The following is a 25,037-nucleotide window of genomic DNA, read 5'->3' as shown; positions in this document are numbered from 1 at the left end:
AAGCAGGCAGCAGAAAATATTACCTAACTATTTTTCTATTGTGCGCCTGGTGTGAGAGTGGTGTAAACATTCTGCATTGTAATTTATTTTACAGATTTGTCAAAAATTCTCTTTGTGCTGTGTGCATTGCTTCTTGTTGGCTAACGATTGCAGCAGTAGCCCAGAGAGAATCATCTTTCTAAGAGGCCAGAGATGTTTCATCAAATGGGCTAACTGAGCCCCTGCTTATGGTCTAGATCAGTGGTTCCCAACTTGGAGTCTGCCAGGGTATTGCAGGAGGTCCATGAAAAAATAAAAGAGTAATAAAAATGATCGTAGAAAATAAGTGTTACATAAATTGCAAAAACAACGAAAAGTCCTGTGGCACCATATAGACTAACAGATTTTCTAGAGCATAAGCTTTCGTGGGCATGCATCTGAAAAAAGGGGTCTTTGCCCATGAAAGCTAATGCTCCAAACATCTGTTAGTCTATAAGGTGCCACAGGACTTCTCATTGTTTTTATGGATACAGACCAACACAGCTACGCCTCTGATACTTCTCATAAATTGCAAAGTTACAATCTATTATTTTTAAAATAAATATCTTCCAATAATGTTATGAATCACTGTCTGGAAATCTATGTAGTGGGTTCCTTTTTCATTTGATGATGTGTACAGAATTGGCTTCGATGGGGGTCCGCAAATGGTTTGGGGGAATGCATGAGGGTCCATACTAGTAAAAAGGTTGGGAACCATTGGACTAGAATTTAAAATTTCAGTACTGAGCTGTAGGAAAAAATTGGAAATTCAAACAAGAAGGAAAGCTGATGTGCATAGTTATACTAATTGAGATGCATGAGCCCTTCAAGTGACAATTTACTTCGTAGGTGGGTCAGGTTTCCTCTCTGAGCATTGGTTTTGTATTCTTTCCTGCCCTGCCCCCACCATAATTGGCGTGAACAGCAAAGTCAGGTCCATAGCATGTCAGGTAAAATAAGAAGGAAGGTGCTGAATACAATTCAAAGATATTTTTCTTAGTGGGAAAGTTGTTTTATAATGGAGTAACTTGTGGGCCATGACTACCATTTCCATTTGCATGGTATTTTGGGGGGAGATTTTCAAAAGGCACACAGCAGTTTGTGGCTTGATTTCTACTGAATAAAAAAATCCTGTACCTAGCTCTCATATAACAATCTTTGTCTGTCTCCGTGCAGCCTGTTTGCTGCTATGCTATAGCATAGCATAGGTTAAGGTTACCGTATTTGAACTTTCAAAAGAGAGGACACCCCAGAGAGGCAGTGTATCGGTATCTACCAACTCACATGGTATTAATGTGTTATAGTATATATGCAGTTTGAATCTCTCTAATCCGAAACTCTCCTGTCTGGCAACATTTGTAATCCGGCATGATTTTAGTTAGCTGGATGACCACTTATCATAGGTATGGCCAGATTTCCCGTGGTCCCATAAAGTTTGTTTCCAGTCACCAGTGCTGTCTCTCAGTGCTCTGTGCTGTTATTTAGCTCTACTTGATCCTTAAATATCTTCTAAGGGCCCAATAAGCAGTGCAAGTATTGGTAATGCTTCTAAACAATATTGGTCTCTTGTGGTTCCGCAAATACTCTCGTCCAGCACCGATCTGATCCTAAGGGTGCCGGATTAGAGAGGTTCAACCTGTGGTATATTCATACAATGTGAGTTGGTAGATACTGATACAGATACACTCCCTTTCAGGGGTGTCTGCGTTATTGAACGTTCAAATATGGTAACCCTACCATATGTGGGATGAAATTCAGTATGCCGACAGATTGATGGTGAGGTGTCATGAGTGATGCAAAAGTGAGCAGCCCTAAACAGATCTAAATTATGGTTTATTTCCACCCCCTCCTCAAAAAAATGAGGAAACTCAGACTTCCATGCTTAGCCTTTTTGTAAGGGTAATTACAAACTTCCCTCTTTTTATTACTAAATGGCAGCATGGCCTAGTGGTCGGACCTTTGGGCTATGTGTCGGAAGACCTAACTTCCAGTCCTGCTGCTACTACTAACCTACTCTGAGCAAATCACTTCTCCTTTTTTCCCCTCCCACTCTTTGTCCTTTCCCACTAGGTTGCAAATGCTTTGGGGAAGCAGCTTATGTGTTTACAGAGTGTTCAGTCTATTGGGGCCCTTTTTTCTGTGGGCACTGTTGCGATTCAAGTAAATAATAATCATATCCATTTCAACAGTGCCTCAAAAAATAAACTGCATCACAGTGACTGCTGGGCTCCTTGCTACTGTCCCTTCCTTAGAAAGGATCTAGGAGTCATAGGCTACATCTACATGTGAAGCCTACATCGAAGTAGCCTATTTCGATGTCGCCACATCGAAATAGGCTATTTCGATGAATAACATCTACACGTCCTCCAGGGCTGGCAACGTCGATGTTCAACATCGACGTTGCGCAGCACCACATCGAAATAGGCGCAGCGAGGGAACGTCTACATGCCACAGTAGCACACATCGAAATAAGGGTGCCAGGCACAGCTGCAGACAGGGTCACAGGGCGGACTCAACAGCCAGCCGCTCCCTTAAAGGGCCCCTCCCAGACACACTTGCACTAAACAGCACAAGATACACAGAGCCGACAACGAGTTGCAGACCCTGTGCATGCAGCATGAATCCCCCGCTGCAGCAGCAGCAGCCAGAAGCCCTGGGCTAAGGGCTGCTGCACACGGTGACCATAGAGCCCCGCACGGGCTGGAGAGACAGCGTCTCTCAACCCCCCAGCTGATGGCTGCCATGGAGGACCCCACAATTTCGACGTTGCGGGACGCGGATCGTCTACACGGTCCCTATTTTGACGTTGAACGTCGAAGTAGGGCGCTATTCCGATCCCCTCATGAGGTTAGCGACTTCGACGTCTCGCCGCCTAAAGTCAAAGTTAACTTCGAAATAGCGCCCGACGCGTGTAGCCGCGACAGGCGCTATTTCGAAGTTAGTGCCGCTACTTCGAAGTAGCGTGCACGTGTAGACACAGCTATAGTGGATCACAAGCTAAATATGAGTCAGCAGTGTGACACTGTTGCAAACAAAGGAAACTTGATTCTGGGACGCAGTAACAGCAACGTTGTGAGCAAGACAGGAGATATCTTTCTTCTGCTCTACTCAGTGCTGATTAGATCTCACCTGGAGTATTATCTCCAGTTCTGGGGTCCACATTTCAGGAAAAAGGTGGAGAAATCGGAGAGGACCCAGCAAAGAGCAGCACAAATGATTAAAGGTGTAAGAAACCTGACCTATGAGGGACACCTGAAAGAATTGGGTTTGTTTAGTTTGGAAAAGAGAAGACTAAGAGAGGACATAATAGCTTTCAAGTACCTACAAGTATGTTTACAAAGAGAAGGGAGAAAAATTATTCTCCTTAACCTCTAATGATCAGAAAGGTTTAAATTGCAGCAAGGGAGGTTAAGATGGGACATCAGAAAAAAAAAATCTGCTTCCTGTCAGGGCAGTTAACCACTGGAATGAATTGTCTAGGGAGGTTGTGGAATCTCTATCAATGGGCATATTTAAGAGAAGGTTAGGCAAACACCTGTCAGGGATGGTTTAGGTGGTGCCTGGTAATGCTATGTGAACAGGGGCCTGGACTTGATGACCTTTCAAGGTCCCTTCCAGTTCTAGTATTCTATGATTCCTTAGTAACATTTAGTCCTTATCAGCCTTTGTTTCCCCCTAGCTAAGTTCTGGAGACATGGAAGAAGCATTTTTCCAGCTTTACCAAGAATTCACTCGGCTGCAAGATCTATGTGTAAAGCAGGCTGAGCTTCTACAGAAGCTGATGGTGAAGCAGGAACCAAAAACTGGTAAGGCAGATTGCTCACTACTCCATGCTTCCGTTTGCATGGGTTACAATTTCTGTCCCCCTAAAGGAAGTGTAAAGCTCCATCAAACACAAATCCACATTTTAATTGGATTCTGCACATCGCTGGTGAAAAGGGGCACACTTTGTTGTGGTGGCACATGCTGGGTTGGATGTGATATGGGAATATACCTATACATCATAGTCAGTAAGAGTTACGTTCGGAATCCTTGGAGGCCTCATGGCAGATGCACTGGTTTTAGGGTTTGTGCTCTGCTGTGTACATTTCCAGGCAGGGCATGGGTACTCGTGCTAGCTCTAAGCAAACTAATGCATTGTAAAAGTAATAATAATAATAATAATAAAAAATGGTGTACCCACCAATATTCCCCCTAATTTTTTTCCATCAATGGGTAAAATAAATTTTATGTGCACCAAGGCATGTGCAGACGTGCACCACCAGTAGAAACACATGCTGCTAGCCGTTGGCATTCTGCTTAAGTGCCTGGGTAACATCTAACTCTCTTCTGGGTGACCACCAAAGCACTCAGGTTACAAGAAACATTGGTGCTTACCTAATTTCAGGCCCAACTGTATTTGAGGCGCATGGACCCTCTTGCCACTGGTGACTCTTCAGTCGTGCTGCTACTTGTAGCGTGCTAACTCAGTTAGCCCTAGTGTAGGCCCAGCTTTGGGAGTTACACTGCTAGCTCCAGTGTTGAAGCGTCCTATGAGGTTCATTTATGGAGCAAGAAATCCACAAAGGGAGAAACCAGCAACAGGGCTGAGCAAAATGGTGCCTTTTTGCAATTTCCCTATGAAAATCTAGTTTCTCTAAACTATTTTGTAACCAGAATTGATTTGGTTCTCCTTTGTAAACTGCTTGAGATTGGAAAAAATTTCATCAAAGGGCAGTAAAAATGATTGGGGTTTGGAACAGCTGCTCTATGAGAAGAGATGAAAAAGCTAGGGGACTTTGCAGTTGGGACAAGAGGAAAGTAAGGGGGGGATGCGACAGAGGGCTATGAAATCATGACTGGTGTGGAGAAATTGAAGAAGGAAAAGTTATTTACTTGTTCCTGTAACGCAAAAACTAGGGGTTACCCAATTAAATTAATTGATCGCAGGTTTAAAACCAACAAAAGGAAGTACTTCTTCATGCAACGTGGAGTCAATCTGTGTAATTCCCTGCCAGTGGATGTTGTGAAGGCCTGGACTTTAACAGGTTCAGCAAAGAACTAGATGAAATTATGGAGCATAAGTCCATCTCTGCCTATAAACCAGTATGGGTAGGAATGGTGTCCTTAGCCCCTGTTTTTCAGAAGGTGGAAATAGGTGAGGGGGAGGGACCACTTGATGATTACTTGTTCTGATCATTCTCTCTGAGACATCTGGCATTGACCACTTCCGGAAGACAGGATCCTGGGCTAGATGGACCTTCGGTCTGAAGAAGGCAGGTCTACACTAGACCTGAAAGTTGATCGTAAATACATAATTCCAGCTACAGTTGTATAGCTGGAATCAACGTATATCAGATTGATTTATCATGCCTCCCACACAGAGGTAGGTCGAGGGGAGAAACTCTCCCACTGATCTCCCTTACTCTGCATGAGAATGAGGAATACCAGGGTCAACTATCTACCCTGATGGTTCAATTAACACATCCCCACTAGATGCACTAAATTGAACCCCGGAAGATTGACCTTGACTGGGGCAATATTCCAGGAAGTCTAGAGGTATATTCTTTAGATCTACTATTGTTATTGCTACAATGAGTGCGGCGTATTAGCTGATCTAGCACAGACTAGAATTTATCTCTCTCAAAATTCTTTCCTTCCCTCTCTGACACTTCCTGGTTTGTTAAAGAAATCCCAGAATGCATCAGTCCGGTGATATCACTCCTTCTACAAGCTGCCAAGAAAGAAAAAAAAATCACATTTACTTAGTTTGTGTAAGTTTTCCTTAATTCAGTGATGGGATTTACAGTAAACCTTTTCATATCCAGTAGCCCTGGGACTGGGAGACTGTTAGATATTCAAATAGTCTGGATAACAGAGAGGTATACCTAGCAATGTATAACACTAAAGAAAAACAAGATTAGATATTAAGAAAAAAACAAAGGTATGCAGAGGACTTTATTTACAATCAGCGAGAATATTGTACACTGTAAACTTACACTGTATTTGCTGTATTTATTTGTATTTACTTTCACTATACTGTATTTATGGAAAACATAACTAAAATTTACTTATGGTTAAAATTCTGATTATTTGAGCATTCCACATGATGGAATGCCAGATATGAAAGAGTTCATTGCATTCATTGCAAGATTCATGCCTACTTTCACCTGTGATGACAGCTACCAGGGAGACTTATTTGCATTCATGTCTTGCTGTAGAGCTCTTACCATCCTTCTGTAATTAAGCAAAATGAAGGAATTGCCTTTATCTCCTGCCATGAGCTGTCCATTAAGATGCCAGTGTAGCCGTCTCTGCTGTATAATCAATGTCCAGTTACCAGGGTTTGTCTTTGGTTCACAGAAAAGACTGATACCATGGGGTGTGGGGAGTGGAATGCTAACAAAAGCAATAAGGTCCTTTCAGTCCCCTAAGTGGCCGCACTGTTTTTCTTTTAAAGATATTCCCATTTCAATGCCAATCCAGTGCACAGATGATGGAGGGTTAGAGAAAGCTGAGAGGTGCAGCTTCAAAAAGCAAGTATCAAAGGCTGACAACTGTACCCTTTCCAACCCAACTGTTCTTCGGGACCTGCCGCAAGATGCAGACGTGCTCTCTCGTTTTGACATTAAGTACCCACTGAGCGCCGCAAATGACAGCCAGTTAAGCAGTGCCAATGGCAAGTCAAATTTTGCAACAGCACTTTTGAGCCAGGACTGCCACAAATTGCACGTGGGCAAGAAAGCAGATTGTGACACACTGTTGAAAAATTATAGGACATTTCCTGCCTTGGAAGCGGACAAAGAAACATCCACAGCTCCTCCCAGACCTCTGGTGCTTGCCACCCTAAATCTGGAGGATGTAGGCTCCTTTCCCAGCTTCTTGGATCTTTATGAAGCTCCACAAGATTTACCAGTGGACCGGACATCTCATCAGATGGCACACATTAAAGTTCCTATAGAAATACGCGGACCCACACAGGTATGGTATACGGTTACACAACAGTATCCGGAGCTACAATCATGGATACTGTTGTATAACCATATATTTAATTATAATTATACTATTATGATTACAGTCCTAATAGTAACTGCTATGGATAGGCAGCACTGAATCAATGGCCTTTTTTTAAAGGAAAAAAAATGGACAAGCCATGTGCTCTGTAATATCCAAATGTGCCTTATCAGCACTTAATAATAAAGCGGCAAAAAGGAAATTAGACACTTTCCAATTGACCTTTCACAAAAGCCCTTTTATCACATTGTGGCTTGGGCAGAGATTGCATCTCCAAGGAGAATGCGATGGGCAACTTGAGATACACTCAAGTGCTGTAAATAACTAGGATGGGAAGGACTCATCCAGGGGTTTCTGAAAGAATTAAAATAGGAAACAGAGTTGTGCTGCCAGGAACTATCAGACTCGTTAGCCCTAGACACAGCTGGAGAGATTCTGCTCTGTCTGTCTTAGGAGATGCAACGCTAGGGAAGGAGGAGGGACACAATCTGGCTTTAAATAACGTTTACACCTTCTGCACGTCCTGGCTGATCCAGGAGTTGACATGGCTATGGGATAAGTTAGAGCAGCCTCAGGGCTGCTCTATCTTAACAGCTCTGTTGCCAAGTACTATGGGCACCCTTCCTCCTGTCTTGGTTTCCAGCAAACAACGGAGGCAGCATAGGGGCATAATGGTGAACTCTATGGTAGTCCTGCATAGAGGAATTCCCCAGGGACCAGTACAGCCTCTTTTTATCATCCCCACAGCAGGGATGAATCACTGGTCAATCAGCACTTCCTGAAAGTGGTGCCTATTTTTAAACACAAAGTCAAAACTGGTCGTGGGAATTAAAGACCCTGGAACGAAGGTTGACATTAAAAGCCAAACACAAATAATACCTCTCTCTTGGTTAACGCAGTTATACCTCCTTCCTTTTAATGATTTTCTAGACTTCTTGGACACCAGGATGGGTGGTAGAAGACAGTCCACTTGGTCACAGTGGGGATTTTGAACTCCAAAGGGACCCTGCAAACACAGACCTGTGACTTCTGCCGATCAGCACAAGGAGACTACCACAAGCAACCCGTAACTCCTCTCAGTTAGGACTGGTAGCATCATGTACTTGTAACCCAGCTCTTCTGTTGTTTTTTGATGCTTCGACAATATAACGGCATATGGGCCCATATATACAGCTGGTGCCATAAGCGATTTCTTGGCTCAGTGGCTGAATTGAAGCATTGGGAAAAAAATATATATATTGTTTCGGTTGATCCAAAATGAAAGTGTTTCGATTTTTTTTTCAGCAAAGCTCAAAAACTGAAAAAGAATTTGGTTTGGATGGAAAGAAATATTTTGTTTGCTTTCTGCTTTTTAAAACCTTTTTACAACAGTAATTGGAGCAAATGAAGCGAAACACTAAAAGGAAATGTTTCAGTTGGGAAATGAAGGAATGAATTATTTCAACATTTCTGAGGCTTTTGGTATTTGACTAAACCCATTTGCTAAAATTGACCCAAATTTGTGAATTCTTTCAATCAGCCCAAAACTACATTGTGGGGGATGCGGTGGGACGAGAGAGGGGCAGAGGGAGTGAATCACACAAATAAGTGCCAAGCTCTTTTGGCTTTGAGCCTAATCTTTAGCACAGGCAGTTGTGGCTCAGAGTTAAATGTTTTTGCTGTAATTCAGTTGGCTAATGTATCATCTGTTGCCTCTTGGTGGCCCTTGATTGGTGAGTTCCAGAGGTATCTAAGCAGCTTCAGCTACAGGATCCAGGACAGGTGGTTATGTGTTATATTAGCTCACATACTTTTATAGGTACATGGTAAGAACATCAGATTTGGCAAGTGGGCTTATGGGCACCTCCTCAGTGGTCCACACATTTTAATTGATCTCTCCCTAGAATGAGCACAAGCAAAGTTCTGCACAATCTAGTAGTGATCTTTTCCCAAGCCGAAAAATAATGTGTGTTTATTCCTGGCTCTGACTTCCTGTATAATTTTGACAAGTGTTCTCTAACCATGGTTTGTAATGGATCAGTTCCGTTTGCCAGTGTTTGACCTTCATCTTGCTTCTACTTTGACTCAGAGTGGCATTTAATTTCTCTATATATTTTAGAGATATGCATCTCTCTGTGAGTCTGTCTGCGAGTCAGTTTGTAAAGACCTCTTCCTAAATGGTATGAGCTAGGATCTCCTAATTTGGTATGCAGCTTCCTCTTATTCTAATTTAAAGCAGGGTCAGGGTTAGGTTGTGCCTGGACAACAGGATGTGGCTGGAATTCCATTGTTTTCCATAACATGGAAAGGGAGGGGGCTGATCTGAGGACAGCAATACTTCAGAGTGACCATTGGGGGCAGTCACACCAGGAAGGGAGTGGCCACCTGGGGATGGGACTTACCAACTTCCTGGCCACTGGCCCCGGGTAAGTAGTCTCCCCGATGCAAACCTCTCCCTCCTGGCCCTTGGCCGCAATGCCACACTTGGGGGAGGGAGGGAAGTGAAAGCCCCAGTGGCTCCCTTGCCATGGCCTCTCTCGCCCAGAGCTCTGGCCAAACTGGCAGCACAGTCCTGCCTTGCCCCCTCCCCACCTGTGGGCTGCACCCAGGCAATACCAGGTAAGTCTTCTAGTTTCATATGGGGGTACAATACATGATGGCCTAAAAAGATAATATTCCCTAGCTCTAATAATAATAATAATAACAATAATAATTTCCTCCCCCAATTCATACAGGAACATTTTTGGCTGTTCATCTGAGGCCTGACGTATACTAAGGGAACAAATTCAATTCCAGACACAGAATTCTATCTACGCCATTAGTGTAGCTGGTATCGACTTATTGGAACTGACTTTCTGCCCTAGTATATTGCTCGTTCTGACGTCCCTTACTCCATGTGATAGCATGGAGTTCCAGAGTCAACAGCTGAGCCCAGCGGGATCGATTTTGCCACGTCTTAACACACGCGGCAAAATCGAACACCGACAGATCCATGGTGGCGTGCCAATTGCTGGGTAAGTATAGACATACCCTTCGTCACTATTGGGGAGCGAGGGGAAAGTGCACAAACTTAAGTTTAAAAGGAAGAACTTAAACTGAGCTGGACAGCTAAGACAGCAGTATAAGGGGCTCTAATTAAATTGGACATTCACTGGCCTTTAAGATTCTAACCTTTCCTCTGGATCCGGTATGCCAATAAAGCTCTGACATCTGACATCAAATGTGAATGCCACAGTGATTCTGGATGAAGGTGAGTGTCTACAGTGACAGATGACATCAGTGCCCTGGTGACTTACAAATGCCAAGTTAAGTTTCCAATTTATCAAAATAGCCAGGGAGATTAATGAGTTTCTTCTTTGGGGTGTGAGGACTTCTTCCATGCAGGGACCTCAAACGTTTTGCCTCACATCACAGCACTGTGCTTTTATGCAGGTGAAACACCTCCGACTTTGGTGGAGTTACTACTGTTTCACAGCTGTGTGAGAGGTGAATCAGACCTATGATTTTGCTGTAAGCCAATGAATATTACTAATTACTAGGGCCCTGCTAAGCTATCGAGAAGGTCCAGAGAAGAGCAACAAAAGGTCTAGAAAACATGACCTGTGAGGGAATATTGAAAGAACTGGGTTTGTTTAGTTTGGAAAAGAGAAGACTGAGAGGGGACATATTACCTTTCAAGTGTTGGTAATGCTGCTAGACAATATTGAGCTCCCATGGTTCGGCAAATTCTCTCATCTGGCACCGACCAAGTCCTGAGGATGGCGGACGAGACAGGTTCAACCTGTAGGATATTATTGAGAGAGCTTGTAGGGTTTGTGTAGTATATTAGTCAGTATGTAGTATGTAGTGTATTAGTCAGTACCAGTATGTGTTTGTGGAGCTGTAGTGCATTGGCACAGGTATTGGTAGCTGCACAAAATGACTCTCTGCTCATTGTGCTAACAGCGCATTTCTCTCCTTTCTGGGTCTCTGATTTATGTCACATTCTAAAGAAAGATGCTCCACTGTTGTCTTCTGTCCAACACATTAATACTTCATGGGCCACAGTATAACAAGTGTCACCCTCACTGTCTGCCAATTTCTCTCCATTTATTTCATGTCATTGTTAATGAGAATGTTCCACAAGGGGAAAAAAACTTATCCTGGCTCTTGGTGGGTGGGATATCTCAGTGGTTAGTGCATTGGTCTTTTACACTCATCGTTGTGAGTTCAGCCCTTAAGGGGGCCTGTCAGGGGTGGTGATAGGTCAGGTAGGGAACTGGACTAGATGGCCTCCTGAGGTCCCTTCCAGCTCTATGAGATATGATAACAAGCTACTCAAGCATATGCCTAGCTTTAAGCACCAGAGTGATCTCGTGGACTTCAACAGCCCTGCTCAGCTATTTGTAATTAGTCATCTGCTCACCTACCTACCTGAGTCACACCCTAACCCAGCCTCCTCCCAGTGCCAGAAAAACAAACTTCCCTTCTTATTCATGCTTTGTTCCATTTTTAAATGTCATGTTGCAGACAGCAGTTAGTCACCCTGACTAGGCAGATGGTCCACACTGACATAAAAACGTTTTTTTGTTTTTTTTTAAAATCGAGTGCTTTTCATTGGTGTGAAAATGCCTTTGCTCCCACAGTCACCTTAAGCGCAGCGTGTTTGTCTAACTGCAGAGGGAGTAGGTGGCATCTCAGTCTGCCGGGGCTGTGTTGAACTCACTGAAATGGATGTGGTGTCACTTCTGAAGAAGCAAGAGTTGGCTGATGTTTTGCACCTTCAGTGCTGCATAGGCGGTGCAGTATGGTCTCATTTTTACTATTGAATTTATGATGGATAGCTGGGCTAATACAGGAACCATGTGTGCTGCCAAGGGGCACGACTCAGTGCTGCAGCGCCTCCTTCAGGTTGCTCAGGGAATTAGCTCACTCATCAGCCGGCTGCCTCCCTCCGGCTGGTGTGTTGGCCGCTGTCTCTCCATAGGCTGGTCTGGACCCGTGTCACTCCCAAGATCACAGTGTCCTTCTCAGGACGCTATCCTAAGGCGGTGCCTACTACAGTCACTCACCCACTTCTGGGGGTATCAGAAGTCCTGTAGCTGCACACCAGCTACTCTGTCTAGCTCTTCAACTCGGGATAAGCCACAGACCATAACAGCAGCTGACCTGGGGCCTGGTGATTCAAAAGGGCCCGGGGCTCCCAACTGCCACTATTGTTACCATGGCAGCGGCGGTAACCAGAGCCCTGGACCCTTTATATCGCCACTGAAGTGATGCTCTGGGCAGTACCAAGGGCTGTCTGCTTGCTGGGGGGAGCCTGTGGGGTGCTCAGGGTGGTGCGGAGGGCTGGCTGCCCTGGCTTTGCCTCTTCCGCCTGAGCTCCTGCCCTTCTGGGAGTGCGGAGTGCCCCCGACTCCCATCCACCTTCCTGGTGAGGCTGTCAGCTTCCCTGGCTGGCGGCCTGGTCAAAGTGCGGGGTGAAGATCTAGCTGGGTGTGGGGCTAATTGCAGGAAGGCCAAGCAGAGTGTTCAGCTTCCCCTAGGCAAGCAACAAAGTGTATGATGGATAGGTAGGCCACGTGTGGGGAGGCATGGGGGGAGCACATGAATGCGTTGCTCCTAGAGTGCTCCTGCAGCCACTGGAAACAGTGTGGAACTACTGAAGGAAGTGGTGGGAGTGGGTGGAGGAGGGGTGGGGAGAGGGTGGGGCATGGGATGGAGCAGGGGCCAAGACAGGGTGGGATATGGACATAGGAGGGGCATGGGTGGGAGAGGGGAGGGGCAGGGCATGGGTGGGGCCTCTGGCTAAGTACACACACATTTTACACTGGTATTTTCAAAGGAGGCTAAGGGAATTAGGTTCCCAGATCTCATTGCATTGGGTCACAGCGATGGGTTCACGAAATACTTTCTTACAGTAGGTGCAAAACCTATATTTCTTGGAGAAAACACAAAGCTGCCACTGCCCTTGATAAAACACCTTTTACAGGTTCCAGGAATTCTTCCAATGACCAAACAAAAAAAAAAAAAGGCAATAAATGTCATTTTATCCCTAGCTATAGTATAATCCCATCTGGTCATCCACCACTTATAGGAAATCAGTAATGGGTCTGTTAATGACTAATACACCAAGTTATACTTCAATTTTCCGCTTTCGGTAAGACATAGGGAAGATTAATGTTTCCTTGTGATACTTCATTAGTAAATGAATGTGAAACTGGCACACACAGAGAAAATGCCTGCTTTTAATCTATTTAATAACTAAAAAAAATCACGATCGTTAGCAGAAATATACTAGCGCCAAATATAAGATGGGAGCGTTGCTTTTGGCGAGTGTTTTTAAAAGCTACATTTGAAAGCCCTTAAGTTCTATCCTGAAAAGAAGGGAATTTCTAAGGCCTACGATACACAGAAAGTGAGACTAGCTGACACCGTAATGTCTTTCTTGGACAGAGTATGAAGCCTTGGTGTGATGGGGAGGACTAAACCCTGATGCCCTCTAGAGGCCAGAGCCTTGCTATGGCTCATCCCAGCAGAAGGAGCGGACAAGAGGTCTGCAATCTAGACATAGCCTTAGAAACTTATGGAGCAGCATGGCAGAAAAGGATCTGGGGTTATAGAGGATCACAAATTAAATGAGAGTTAAAAGTGTAACACAAATGCAAAAAAAAGAAAGAAAAAAGCAATCATCATCTTGGGATGTTTTGGCATGGGGGGTTGTAAGCAAGACACGAGGGGGAATTCTTCCATTACATGCAGCACAGGTACAGCCTCAGCTGGGGTACTGTGTCCATTTCTGGGCACCACACTTCAGGAAAGGTGTGGACAAATGGGAGAAAGTCCAGAGGAGAGCAACAAAAATGATTAAATGGCTAGAAAACGTGACTTACATGGAAGATTGAAAAAGTGGGTTTGTCTGGTCTAGAGAAGTGAAGACAGAGGAGAGAAATAAATCTTCAAAGAAGTTGTTATAAAGAGAAAGGTGATAAACTTTTTTTATCCACTCAGGATGGGACAAGAAAGAATTGGCTCAAATTGCAACAAACGAGATTTAGGTTAAATGTTAGAGAAACTTCCTAACTGTCTGGGTAGTTCAGCATTGGAGTAAATTGGAGTACGGGTCATGGGAGGTATTTTTTTAAGAAGGGGTTAGAGAAACACCTGTCGGGGTGGTCGAGATTGGGGTAGGGAATCACACACAGGCTGCCAGGCGGTTTGTTTAGCTGAATGTCTGCAAGCGTGGCCCTCCGCAGCTCCCTTTGGCCACGTTTTACCATTCCTGGCCAACAAGAGCTGTGGGAACTGGTGGCCTGGCCCACACTGCTTCCCACAGCTCCCATTGGCTGGGAATGGTGGACTGCAGCCACTGAGAGCTGTGAGCAGTCATGCCTGTGGACACTCAGGTAAACAAACTGTCTGGTGGCCCACTAGCAGCTTATCCTGATGAACTGTGTCTGGCCTACAGGCTAAATGTTCCCTAGCCCTGTTCTAGATAATATTTAAGTCCTGCCTCAGTGAAGAGGACTGGACTAGATGCCCTATGAAGGTCACTTCAAAGCCTACATTTCAATGATTTTACGACCACAGTGGTGCCTTCTGCTCTTAGAATCTAGGAATCTACTTTTAAAATGATAAAAGCCATCTGGACCATACATACTGCTTTATGGCTTTTTTCCTGCTCTCATTTTCTTTTCTCCACAGCATCCTGAATCAGACAAATTCAGAAGCTATTATTCTATGATTTGCAATGCTAAAAAGACAATTTGTCACCACATAGTTTGTACAAAATAGACTGCTTGCTACAGCTGCATTTATGAGGGGGAGGGATAGTTCAGTGGTTTGTGCATTGGCCTGCTAAACCTAGGGTTATGAGCTCAGTCCTTGAGGTGGATGTTTAGGGAGTGGGGTAAAGAGGTATCAGGGATAGTGCTTGCTCCTGCTAAGAGGGCAGAGGACAGGACTAGATGACCCCCCAAGGTCTCTTCCAGTTCTAGGAGATGCAGATCTCTGGTTATTATATTTTTCTCAGGGCTTGAGCCAACTACTATGAATATTAGCAGGCCCTAATAATTGGGAGTATGAATGTAAGTTACAAATAGAGCAAATAGCAGTTGTTTTTTGGTTTTAAAAAATTAAACAAACAAATAAATAAATACAAGATTTTTGGGTCACACTAAAATTGATTTTTTTCTGTTTTCTTTCCCACCTAAACAAGCAAGCAAACAAATCAGAAAAATCTTTTGCTGTGGGTGGAACAAAACAATTTTTTTGTTGTTGGTTTTTAGTTATATTTTCTGGTGTTTTTAAACCTTTTCAAGTTTTCTTCAACAACTCATCAAGCTAACTTTCAATATCAAATGACTTTGAAATAAAATGTCACAACATTTCATTTGAAAAATGTCAAAACAAACTTTCTTTTCTACCCCAGTTTGAATGCAGGTGGAATTATTTGCAAATCCAACCTGAATTTGCGAGTAGTTTTGGTCACCCTAAAATTGAATTTTTCTGCAGTTAAACTATTATTTAGAGGAAGAAGGAGGCAGTGCTGCTAGTCCAACACCTTCTCCTAAGCTGCACAGTACTTGAAATGTTTGGCTTTTGCTCCTGCAACGATACACTGCGTTCACTGATAACTCAGGGTTTAGAGTACTGAATATGAAAGGCAGGGAAAGTTGGAGGGAAGGGTGTCTCCTGATCTCCTTCCCACCAAGTAGTGTTACCGGGAAATTTGAGTCTTTTGGGACAATCTGGTCCATTCCATAGGCAAAGAATCAGAGTTGCTCTCTGGCGGTATTTTTACTGTCTCCAGGAATAAAACCATCATTGGCAGGTCCTAGGAATTAGCAGAAAGGGGAGAGTTTTGGGGTGGGCCGGACGAAAGCAACAGACTCCATCAGAGGCAGGGAGAGCACTTCAGCTTCGGTTTGGAGGCAGAATTTCAGCAAAGGGTTTTGGACAGCTCCTGTCCTGACTCTCCCCTCCCAACACCTTCCCCTGTTCCTCCAACTAGAAGCTAGAACATGCCTGTTCTCTGCTTTCTTATTTCCCACCTCCCCAGCCCTCATCAGCATTCTCCTTCTTACCCCTCTGTGGTCACCTCTCTCTGCTCTTCCCCAGATACTCCAGGCTTCTGCTGTCCCTCCCCCTGCATCTTTGTCTCTGTTTCCTGTACTTCTGCATCCCATACCTCTTCTTATCCCCATACCAGCTCCCCCATATCTTCTCCCCTATGTTCCTCCTCTCCCCTTGCACCCCTCCTCTGCCACCCCCATTCTCCCTGCCCTCTGCAAACCCATCCTTCCCCATGTCACTTCAACCCACCTCTCCCCTCTCCTGCATCTCCACCCCTCTCCCTCTGTATTTTCCCTCCTGCATCCCCATCACTCCTCCCCCCTTTCACCCTCCCTGCTTTATTCCCCATATCTCCTTGCCTTGTACCCTCTCCACATAGGCTGTCCCCTGTACCCCAACCCTCACATCCCCTCCCCTGGTATTCCATCACTTGCAACCCCCTGTTCTCCCCTCCCTCTTTTCACCCCTTGAAGCCCCAACTCTCCCCTCCCCCGTACCTCCCTCCTGTCCCCTTCCCTTGCATCTCCCACCTCTTCCCCTCTGCTCCCCCATACCCTCTCCCTGCACCCCATTTCTCCCTCCCTGGGAACCCTCCTCTCCCCCGTACTCCCCACCTCTCCCCTCCCCCATACCCTCTCCCTGCTCCCCATTTCTCCCTCCCAGGAACCCTCCTCTCCCCCGTACTCCCCACCTCTCCCCTCCCCCGTACCCTCTCCCTGCTCCCCATTTCTCTCCTCCCTGGGAACCCTCCTCTCCCCCGTACTCCCCACCTCTCCCCTCCCCCGTACCCTCTCCCTGCTCCCCATTTCTCTCCTCCCTGGGAACCCTCCTCTCCCCCGTACTCCCCACCTCTCCCCTCCCTCGTACCCTCTCCCTGCTCCCCATTTCTCTCCTCCCTGGGAACCCTCCTCTCCCCCGTACTCCCCACCTCTCCCCTCCCCCATACCCTCTCCCTGCTCCCCATTTCTCCCCTCCCTGGAAACCCTCCCCTCCCCCGTACGCCCCACCTGTCCCCTCCCCCTGCCTCCCCACCGCTCCCCTCCCGCTTCCTCCTCCCCTCCCGGTACCCCACCTCTTCTCCCCCCCCGCCCCCCACCCGTCGCCGGGCCGCGATTGGCTGCCGGGGCTCGGGGAGCCGGGGGAGGCGGCGGCCGCCTGTGGCAGGGCGAGCCGGGAGGGGAGCTGGCCGGCCCGCAGGCGGCGGCGGGGGGGGGCCGGAGCGGGCCGGGGGTGGGGGCGGCGGGGCCAGTGCGGCGGAGCTCGGCGCGGCGGAGCCGCCTGCCCCAGCCATGCCCGCGGGGAGCACCGAGCCGGACGGGATCATCCTCAGCTACCAGGTACCGATGGGGCCGCGGCAGCCGGGCCGGGCCGAGCCGAGCTGGGCCGAGCCGGGCCGGGGAAGCTGCGGCTGCTGCTCACTGCGGCAGAGCCATTTCCGAGCGCTGGAGCGGCGGGGGAGGGGGTCTGACGCCGGAGTGGGGAGCTGGCGGGGGGGGTCTGACTCTGGATTAGGGGTGGGGGCTGGCCCTGGGTGTCGCTCCGGAGTGGGGAGAAGGCGGGGGGGTCTGACTCCGGAGTGGGGGGCTGGCGGGGGGGTCTGACTCTGGATTAGGGGTGGGGGCTGGCCCTGGGTCTCGCTCCGGAGTGGGGAGAAGGCGGGGGGGTCTGACTCCGGAGTGGGGGTGGGGGCTGGCCCTGGGTCTCGCTCCGGAGTGGGAGAAGGCGGGGGGGGGGGTCTGACTCTAGAGTGGGGGGCTGGCGGGGGAGCTGACTCTTGGGGGGGGGTTGGCCGGGGGTCTGACTCTGGAGTGGGGAGAAAGCGGGGGGGGGGTCCTGACTCTTGGGGGGGTTGGCCGGGGGTCTGACTCTGGAGTGGGGAGAAGGCAGGGGGGGTCTGACTCCAGAATGGGGAGAAGGTGGGGGGGGGGTGTCTGACTCTGGAGTGGGGAGAAGGTGGGGGGGTCTGACTCTAAAGTGGGGGCTGGCAGGGGGGGTCTGACTCTTGGGGGGCGTTGGCCGGGGGTCTGACTCCAGAGTAGGGAGAAGGTGGGGGCATCTGACTCCGGAGTTGGGGGCATCTGGCCGTGGGTCTGACTCTGGAGTAGGGGGCTGGGGGGGGTCTCACACTGGATTCCAGGGTTAGGCATGGGGGTCTGACTCTGGGGGGGGGCTGGCTGGGGGGCTGACTTTGGAGTGGGGAGTTGGTGGGAGGTCTGACTGCAGAGTAGGGGACTAGTGTGGGGCTCTGACTCCAGAGAGGGGGTCTGGCAGGGGGATCTCACACTGGATTGGGGAGTAGGTGAGCGGGGGTCTGACTCTGGAGCGTGGGGGGGCTGGGTGGGGGTCTGACTCCAGAGCGGTGGGGTTGGCTGTGGGTCTGACTGAGTCATGGGGGTTGTTGAGAGATCTGACTCCAGAGTGGGGATCTCACACTGGATTCTGGAGGGGAGGGGTGTCTGACTCTGGAGCTGGGGGCTGTTGGTGGGGTCTGACTCCAGAGTGAGGGGCTGGCAGGGGGATCTCACACTGGATTCCGGTGGGGGTCTGACTCCAGAGTGGGGGGCTGGTGGCAGGATCTGACTCCAGAATGAGGGGCTGATGAGGGGATCTGACTCCAGAGACGGGGGCTGACTCCAGAGTCAGGGGCTGGTGGGGAGGTGCTGAGGATGCACTGCTACTGTCAGGGGATAAGATAAATCCCAATCTCCCCTCCCACCCGGCAGCCTCACTCATTGCACTGTGCTGCTCAGGCGCTCACCTTACCATGTGGGGGGATATACACAGCTACGGGCTGGAGTATGTGCGTTAGGAGCAATCAGATCCTCCTCCCTCTCCCTGCCCACCCTCTGCTTTGTGCACAGAGCTGTCCAGCTGGGCTGAGCTGGGTGTGTGGAGGGGGGCGGGAAGGGGAAGAAGTTGTACACAATTACTTCCCCCCGGGATGGTGGGGGGTAATAAGGGGAGAGCTGTCCACATACATTTCTCCTGCGTGGAGATATACTCAACTACAGCCCCAGGGGCAAGGGGTGTCCACCCCCACTCTCAACCCCGCCCCCATGTGCAGAGAGCTGTCCAGATGCTCTCCCCTTGGGGGAGGGATCATATTGATATAGACAGCTACTGCCTAGGGGTGGGGTTGGTAGAGGGAGGCCAACCCCACTTTCCCCTCCTCGCCCCACCTGCAGGGTCCAGATGTGCTCACCACTGGGAGTGGGGAATAGCCAGTTATTGCTCCTGGTTCTTAAAGGGGGACTAAATTCTCTCTATCCCTTTGCAGACAACTGTCCAGATGCAGTCCTGGGGTGGAGGGTGTTATGCATAGCTGCTGCCCCCAGAGGAAGGGAGAGACCAAATCCCACCTCCCTCCTTCCTCCTGCCCCCATCCAGCGAGTGGTCCAGAGGCCCTCACCTTGACTGGCGTGTGTGTGGGGAGCATATGTTGCGTCTAAGGCCAGGGGAGGGCGGTTCCCCTCTTCCGCTCAGAGAGCTGAGAACTGTCTAAACTCACTTACTGTGGGTGGAGGGAGAAGGGGGAATGCACAGACAATACCCTAAGGGAAACCAAGGAGCCTTCTCCCACCTTCAGCCGCATTGCCCTGTCCAGACACAGTGACCTTCAGGGCGAGGGAAAACAGCCAGGACCTCTGTGGCGAAAGAAGAACGTGTTTATTCCCTCTGCCCCGTCCCTCTCTGCGGCAGCTGAGTGGAATTTGAACACTCACACCGGTTGGTGCCTGGCTGCCTAGTGTAACGAGACAGGTGGCTTTGCGTACAGCGGCTGAGAGTTTTGTGAGCTGTACTGGTTGCTGCTGAAGGAGCTTCCACAACAGAAAGCAGGAGTTTGTTCTAGACAATAGGCCAAAGGCTTGCAGGCTGCACGCTCTGTGTCAGCTGGGTGCGGTGTGTGGGTGTACGGTGGCAGAAGACTAAGATTCCCTGGAACTGCAGTTTACTATAAGGACTGAAAGATTGCTGCGGACTTCCCTCTCTCACACAAGGCCCAAGTGCATATGCCTGTGTAGCCACTGACAGGTGGACTCAGACCTGGGATCTCAGGAGCTTAGTGCATGAATGCCGACAGCAGGGGTCAGCAACCCCGCTACAGGAGCCGATAGCAGTATGTGAGCTGATTTTCATAGGCATGTGAGATGGGTGCGCAGCCCCATGCATCCTCTCTCATACAGCTGGGACCAAAAGACTTGCTAATGCTACCAACCGCCCCTAAAAGGGGTAAGCTCTGCAGCTTGCTTGATTTATTAATGAAGCTGTTGTCAGTAGGACTATTGGTGACTTTAAAAAGTATCACTGGCACTTGGATCACACATAGAGGTTAACAGGCCAAATTTTGGCACTCTGCCTCGGAAATGTTTCTGACCCCTGACCTAGACTATTTCTGACAGGCAGAGCGGCTGACAGCCACCGTGGGACCCAGGGCAAGGTGGGAGAGGGGCCTGACTAAACTCCTTATGCTATCTTCATCTCTAAGCACCCACTACTAATACATGTGTGGTCTAGTCCTATTAGCCCTGAGTTCTGCTCCTGGTGCTACCGCTGGCTGAATTGAGTCCTGTCCCATGCCTCAGTTTCCCCATATGTCAAATGGGTGTGATGAGGCTGACCTTCTTTGTACAGCCCTTTCAGAACTACTGGTGATGGGAAATGGAGGCACAGGGAAGTAGAGTGCTTTGCCTACAATGAGGGAGTGCCAGGAAAGAAGTTAAGGTCCCAGTCTGGCATTGTAATCCTTAAAATCATGCTGCTTCTCAACGTTTTTAAAATTTTTCAGTGGCACAGAAGATGGCCTGTGGGAGTGGACAGCTGGAACAATGCCCGTGTAGTGTATCTCTCCCATGTAATGCAATTAAGAAGTAGCACATTTAAAACCAACAAAAGGAAGTATAGTAAAAGACTCATGCGTCTGACGAAGCGGGTCTTTGCCCATGAAAGCTTATGCTCCAAAATATCCGTTAGTCCAGTGGTTCTTAGCCTGGGGTGCATGCACCCCCCGGGGGTGCGTGATGCCCTTTTTGGGGGTGTGAGACATGCCAGATTTTTTTAGAAGGTGAGTCATCAAAAACACATATTAAGCACAGGCATGTAAGTACAACTACTTTGTTTCAAAACAAAAAGCAGTCAAGCAGCACCTTAAAGACTAGCAAAATAGTTTGTTAGGTGATGAGCTTTTGTGGGACAGACCCACTTCTTCAGACCATAGCCAGACCAGAAGAGACTCAATATTTAAGGCACAGAGAACCAAAAACAGTAAGCAAGGAGGACAGATCAGAAAAAGATAATCAAGGTGAGCAAATCAGAGAGTGGAGGGGTAGGGCGGGAGGTCAAGAATTAGATTAAGCCAGGTATGCAGACGAGCCCCTATAGTGACTCAGAAAGTTCCTGTCCCAGTTTAAACCATGTGTTAATGTGCCGAATTTGAATATAAAAGCCAGCTTGGCTGCTTCCCTTTGAAGAATGGTGCGAAAATTCTTTTTCAGCATACCTTTAGGTGGTTAATAGAAAGCCCCATTCCATTAAAATGTTGACTAACTGGTTTGTGGATTTGGAGTGTTTTGATGTCTGGCTTTGGTCTGAAGAAGTGGGTCTGTCCCACGAAAGCTCACCTAATAAACTATTTTGCTAGTCTTTAAAGTGCTGCTTGACTGCTTTTTGTTTTGATAGTGTATAGACTAGCACGGTTTCCTCTGTTACTACTTTGTTTCATTGAACCTATGTATTTATTAGCATTATACATTTTAATAACATAAAACCGTGACATATATTTAATATGCATTTAAAAGTGTATAGACCACCTCATGTCCATTTTTGATAAGGGGTGTGAGAATATATTTCATTTTTGATAAGGGGGGGCGAGAACATATTTTGAGAACCAAAGGGATGCAGGATGCATTAAAGATTAAGAAACACTGTGTTAAAGTGCCACAGGACTTCTTGTTGTTTTCGTAAAAGCCTGGTTATCCATCACTTAGATTATTGGCACATTTGATTAACTGGCATCCCCCGCTTAGGCTGCTGGCCATGGGCTGATGACCTCTCTGGGGCAGCTGCCGTGGGGCCAGTGTCCCAGCTGTAGCTGGCTGCCCATTACCTAGGCCGGAGTGGGTCTCACTGCTGGCCCTGGCTCTAATAGCCAGCACATTTTATTGTCTGGTTGAAACTGTTTTGGTGAAAAATTGGATTTTGGACATTTTATTATCCAATGGTAGCTGGATAATAAAGCTTGTTCTGTACTTTTCACACAATGCACAGTCAACCCATGGAATGATGATGTTTTGAAGGTCAGGATTAAAACAGGGTTCAAAAAAGAGCTAGGTAAGTTCACAATGGCTGTGAGCCAGGATGGGCATGGATGGTGTCCCTGGACTCTTTATCAGAAGCTGGGAATGGGAGACAAAAGATGTTTAATAAGGACAAATGCAAAGTGCTCCATTTGGGAAGGAACAATCAGTTTCACAGATACAGAATGGGGAGAGACAGTCTAGGAATGACTACAGCAGAAAGGGACCTAGGGGTTACAGTGGACCACAAGCTAAATATGAGTCAACAGTGTGATGCTATTGCAAAAAAAAGCAAACAAGATTCTGGGATGCATTAACAGGTGTGTTGTGAACAAGACACGACAAGTCGTTCTTTGGCTCTACGCTGCGCTGGTTAGGCCTCAGCTGGAGTATTGTGTCCAGTTCTGGGCACTGCAGTTCAGGAAAGATGTGGAGAAATTAGAGAGGGTCCAGAAAAAAGCGATGAGGATGATTAAAGGGCTAGAGAATGTGACCTACGAAGAAAGGCTGAAAGAACTGGGCTTGTTTAGTTTGGAAAAGAGAATATTGAGGGGTGACATGATAGCAGTTTTCAGGTATCTAAAAGGGTGTCATAAGGAGGAGGGAGAAAACTTGTTCTTTTTGGCCTCTGAGGATAGAACAAGAGGCAATGGACTTAAACTGCAGCAAGGGAGGTTTAAGTTGGACATCAGGAAAAAGTTCCTAACTGTCAGGGCTGTCAAACAGTGGAATAAATTGCCAAGGGAGGTTGTGGAATCTCCATCGCTGGAGATATTTAAGAACAGATTAGACAGATGTCTATCAGGGATGGTTTAGATAGTACTTGGTCCTGCCTTTAGGGCAGGGGGCTGGAGTCGATGGCCTCTCAAGGTCCCTTCCAGTCCTAGTATTCTATGATTCTATGGATCATTTGATGATTTAAAAATGAGGCTTCTTGGGGTCTGAACCATGCAACAAGGCTATCCACAGATATAGGAACTGTCTAGCAACTTTATACCAGCCGGATCAGCCACACTGCAACAGAGAGCAGCCAGAGGCGTTGCAACAGGGTGCTTGCGGGAGAAGCCTCATTTATAAACGGTTTCGAGATAATGATTGAGAGTCGGCCACGGGATTTCTGCTTCTAGTGTCATGTTTCAAAGGAGTAGATGGAATGGGCAGTTTTCAAAACTGCGGGCCTGAAATTAGACCCCTATGTTCATACACCTAGATAAAAAGAGCCTGATTTGTGAGAGGGGCAGTGCACCTGCAAACTCTATGGATTTCAGATGGATTTGTGGGTGCTGAGAACTTTTGAAAATGAGGGTGCTTGTATTTAGAGCCCCAAGCAGGGCGGCTGATATGAGAGGAGGTGAAGGGGCCATTGTCGTGGGGCCTGGTGATTTTAAATTGCTGCTGGAGCCTGGCACGGCACAGTTCAGTTGGCACTGAGAGCTGACTGGGGGAAGCACGATGTGGTCCAGGTGTTGCCAAGGGCTGGTTGCCCCATCCCCATCTCCTTGGCCCAAGGGCAGAGCCAAGCACCTGCCACCCCACATTGCCTGGTGAAATCTGTCGCCAGCCCTTAGGCACTCTGAATGAAAAAGTTTGGCTAGCAGTTTATGAAACCGACATAGAAGCTGCTCAGGGCCAGGTCTACACTGTATATTAAAGTGAATTGTAGATATGCAGTTCTGACTATGACAAGTGCATAGCTAGAATTGAGTGATTTACGATCGACTTACCTGGCCGTCCTCACTGACAGAGGTCGACGGGAGAAACTCCCATCAGCCTCCCTTACTCCTCACGAGACTGAGGAGTGCAGGAATTGGCTGCTGACTCCAGATAGTTTGATTTTGTGCGCACCTACTAGTCATGCCAAATCAAACCCAGGGCAGATTGATCCTGACTGGGTCAGTCTTCCACATAGTGAAGACATATCCTTAAAGTGTTAATAGGATCAGCTGAACTCTGGTATTTTTTCCAGAGGTTTAGGCGAGTTTAATATTCCATTTTATGGGAACTTCTGTATCATCAAACGTTTATTTTAGGAAATCAAAAGGATGACAAACTTGTGAAAGCAGCTGGCACAGAGCCAAAAAGCAAGAGAAATCCATTCTGTTTGGATAATAACAAATTCCCTGGCTGGCTGCTATTCAAAGACGAACTTACTTAGCTCTAAGAATCAAGGCTTCGAGTCCTGGATGCCTGCTGAGGGAGTCTGAATTCTCAGCCCTACATCCTGAGAGAGAATTATACAATGAAGCTATCCAAGGGGGATCAAAGGAGGAAGAGAAAAACTGTTGGCGTCTGTCAGGAAGTGGAAGCAGAACAATAGACTTCTGAATAGGTTGCCTTGTTGGAAAGGTTACAATATTGCAGCTTTATTAGATTGCTAAATCCCGCAGTATTATAACCTGTTCAAAAGTTTGCTCAGAGTAAAAGTATGTCTATTTTTTTAAACGGCCTCTAAGTTGGATACGTGCAGTCACTTAATATATTATTTATTGTTTGCATCAGAATAGCACCTAGAAGCCTTGAGATCAGAATCCTATTATGCTAAGCACTATACAGCCACATAACAAAAGACTGCCCTTTCCCTGCAGAGTGTAGACAGGCCAGACAAAGAGTGGGAGACGAAACAGCGTGGAATCATAACCAAAGAATAGGAAAATAGGAGGGGACCTCGGAAGTCATCAGCTCCAGTCCCCTGCACTCATG

The 25,037-nt window shown here is 47.5% G+C and overlaps 1 protein-coding gene across 1 annotated transcript in view; it reads left to right on the top strand.

The window, feature by feature from the left end:
• The first annotated feature begins 17,336 nt into the window (after positions 1-17,336).
• Positions 17,337-25,037, top strand: part of SLC4A8 (solute carrier family 4 member 8) — a 70,946-nt gene continuing 63,245 nt past the window's right edge. The window contains exon 1 of the mRNA XM_074980317.1: positions 17,337-17,381. The gene's annotated coding sequence lies outside the window, so the exon portion shown is untranslated. The remainder of the gene's footprint in view (positions 17,382-25,037) is intronic.

Source organism: Carettochelys insculpta, chromosome 29 (assembly GCF_033958435.1).
Source record: "Carettochelys insculpta isolate YL-2023 chromosome 29, ASM3395843v1, whole genome shotgun sequence".
Taxonomy (NCBI): Eukaryota; Metazoa; Chordata; order Testudines; family Carettochelyidae; genus Carettochelys; species Carettochelys insculpta.
The sequence above is the reverse complement of the archived record's forward strand: the minus strand, read 5'-3'. Positions and strand labels throughout refer to the sequence as shown.